Genomic DNA, 3,563 nt, shown 5'->3' on the forward strand with positions numbered 1-3,563 from the left:
ATAATAATAATAATAAATACAATGATAATAATTGGCCCTTAAATGTTTACAAGTAAAAGTTTGGGGAGCAAACTTTAAGCCGAAAGCTGACAAACGAATTGTCACCACATCTCCTCGACTGCCCCACCCACTCCCTCTAATTTCTATATATATTTTTTTACAGAGTTAACTGACGCAACGAACAAACAATCCAACCGTTAAAATTGAACGTTGAATAGTAAGTCCAAAAAATTAGTACAGGACGTGCCACGGTGTGATTCAATTGTCTGGGGAGAAATGGCCAACTTTTGGAACCTTCAATTCAAATAACAACCACTTTCCATGACATTACATAGAAATTCCAAATTCAAATGAATATGTCGTCCCACAATGCACAAATACACACCATAGTTGAATTTTAAGAAGTTGGAAAGGTTTTGTGGTTCACACAAATTAATTTTGTTTGAAATTTTAAAAACATGACATTTTACATTTTTCAGACACGCAGATTATTCACCTAGGGGCCTATGTAACGTCCTCTTCATTGGAGTCTATATAAGTTTTGTGGAAATTGGTTCAAAGATGACCGAGTTATTGCCCTTTGTATGGGTCCTCCTTTTTCCAGACACTCGGTAAATAATACATAGGCTATACATAGCTTATTAATTCAACTATTTCATATGCTTATAATTTTCCAAGGATATCTGGTCTTTGCTGTTTTAGTCTAAATGGAAGACTATTCTTTTCTCCAGAACGGTTAATTTGAAGAAGAAAAATAGGTTTTGATGAAATTGCGCTTCTTTCATGTTATCAAAGAGTCGATAGACGTTGTTATATTCATTTTGCAATACTCTGCCTTGTCACCTTACTCACTCCCCCAAAAAAGCTTAAAATAATTTTTTTATCAGACAAATTACACACTTAATATGTTTTGCTTTTACTCTTAAACTTAAAACCACATTTCAACGGGTACGAGTCGATATCGTGCTGAACCCCAGCGTTGATTGTCTTGTTTCAAATTGCAAAAAATGACGTTCCTTAATTAGCTTGATTATCTTAAAGAATTTCCAAGACGTTCTATATGCAATTAACTCAGTTTTATTGGACGTTGCCTTAGGAGGATCCGTTTCTATTTTGGCGTTACAGCCAGAATATGCCATCCTCTACCTCTTCGAGAATAAGGCTATTTTCCTATAAGTGCACACGACATCTAACTATTGCAAGGATACAATGTGTTCATCGTTCAGTATTTCTATAGATTTTTGGTTCTCTTTCTTTTTTTAATTTTTGGGAGGAGCTCAGCACCTTTTTATATTCATTCAAAACACATTTCTGTGTGGATTTTTAAAACTGAAAACCGTTGGTCAAAAGCGCAAAGACTGTATAAGTGCAGTTTCAAAGGACTCTCAAATTTGGAAGTCACCAAACGTAGGCTAACCTCTGATACCTGGAGACCCCCTACCTGCTTCGATCAAAAATAATCCGACTTGTATTCAAGATAGATGAGTATTTTTCTCGTAACAAACAAGACAAACAAGCTTTAAGATGATACTAATAACTCTATATGTCTCAAAACGGACGAACGCCTGGCTCCACCGTGCCATGATACATTTGGTCAAGAGATACCTGAGACATACCAGTGAAAACGTGGACATGAGGTTTTTTCATCAGAATTCTCAAGGTGTTCTTATTCGGACCCCGGGGTGTGATTAATCAGATCATTATTCGGACCCCCCCCCCTTCTTCCCCCTCCCTTTCTGTATTTAGACCCCGCTGTCCGGGTTCCGGTTGGGGCGTGGCCCTCGGTTTGAGCCCGTATCAGTCCGGCCCTCCTAGTCCTAGCTCAGCATACGTGCGCAGAGCATCATCAGTGTGATGACTGATGACCGTGTGCGTGCGTCAGTCTGGCTTGATTTTGTGGGCGTTTGTGGCCTACTTGTAGGCTAGAACCGCTTGCATTGGTTCATAATCGAGGCGTACGTCTCATTCAAAACACAGTCGGTAGCTTTATATGTTCCTCTAATGAAATTATAGCAAATTGACCCTCTAAGACTCCCATCTCGGCACAGACGCAGAACAGGAGTTAAGTCCAGGTTCTGTGTGTGTAGGTCTACTTTTTTTGTTAGTTTGTTTTGTCTGCTGAACACAAATTTGACTCCATTTACGTGGCAAATCATAGCCTGAAAACTACATTCAGGGCGTCGTGAACGTAGTCTGTAAACTAGATCTAGATCTAGATCTAGATTTAGATCTACATTCACAGCATCGCTGCGTTTTTCAAAAACACTAAAACCAACACGCCAATAAGTTTCTTCACCCCGGATGAAAATAAACAAGCATCCCATATCAATACATGTAGCCTACCAGTTCCCGGGGAATAATCGGAGCCAATTCTCAGACCTTTTGTGCGCTGTGTAGGTCTATAGATGGGAGAATGCACAACCCTGTCAAATTAAATATCGAGCCTGAAAACACTAACAAAATTAAATGAAACGCACAGTAATTGTGACTGATTTTGTTCTTAATTTTAGGAAGCAAAATACAAACCAAAGCAGTTGAAACAATAGCGCTTTGGAAGAAAACAAATCTAACCTTTGATGACAAAGTTCTGGCTCAGAAGACTTTGTCTGTTGTCGAGGAGGTAAAGGCACGAGTAGACGTTCTCATCATCTTTCGTTACGGACTCAAAGAATATCGTGCTGTTTGTTTCATTTGTAATTGGGGCAAAGTTCCGATACCATGCGTATCCCGTGATTCTGCTTGCATTGACAGTTGCGTCGACTTGGCAGGTCAAGGTCAGATTCTGGTTCAGGCTTTGCAGCTTAGGTTGTGAAGTCACGATTGGAGACTCTGATGAGTTGTTACAAATACCAACAAAATATGATGGGGGTGGGGGATGTCAAAGAAAAAAGTATTAACACACATAATAAGATGAACGAGCGAATGACTGAAAGAACAAATACAAGGTAGGTGCGTCTCATATAGATATAGATAAGTTGTCTCCTTAACTTCTAAACCATTCCGCCTTGAACGCTGGAATGTTATGATGTTTTAGATGCACACATTGTGATTGCTGTGCTAAAGTTGTTTAATCAGAATATTATTTTGACATGAGCTATGATGTGTCAAAATATCATGTGTATTTACGTTTAAGAGCAAAGTAATGACAATGGCGCCAGAAAACATCTCCAAACTGAATAACAATGACCTTTTCAAGATACGATGTTAGTTACCGGTATTTTGAAATTTATATTATGCTGGGTGCACCTGTTGTTAAAACACACTTTGATCTATACAAAGCATTGGGCATGCAGGCCTCTTTAGGACTTAAACACTGGGTTAGAGAAGTTTAAAATGAAAGATCTGAAGTGGAAGGTCATGGTCACTATGGTACACCTGCTGCATGTGAAGAAAATGTTGGGAAAATAAGGTCTGCGGTTGAAAAAGATAGAAGAACTTTTGAAGAAATGAGTGACGGTGTTAAAAGCTACTGTTTAAATAGGTTTAACGAACCCCTCCCCCAACTGTTTAGAAGAAAGTCTTCGGAAGATGGGTTCAGCATGAGCTAACAGAAGACCCCCCCC

At 39.0% G+C, this 3,563-nt stretch overlaps 1 protein-coding gene across 1 annotated transcript in view; it reads right to left on the reverse strand.

The window, feature by feature from the left end:
- LOC118477260 (sialoadhesin-like) overlaps window positions 1-3,153 on the reverse strand; it is a gene marked incomplete at its 3' end in the record, with an annotated part of 13,477 nt that extends 10,324 nt beyond the window's left edge. The window contains 1 exon segment of the mRNA XM_035968348.1: window positions 2,572-3,153.
- Between the last annotated feature and the right edge of the window lie 410 nt (window positions 3,154-3,563).

This window comes from Aplysia californica, unplaced genomic scaffold (genome assembly GCF_000002075.1).
Source record: "Aplysia californica isolate F4 #8 unplaced genomic scaffold, AplCal3.0 scaffold00052, whole genome shotgun sequence".
Lineage (NCBI taxonomy): Eukaryota > Metazoa > Mollusca > Gastropoda > Aplysiida > Aplysiidae > Aplysia > Aplysia californica.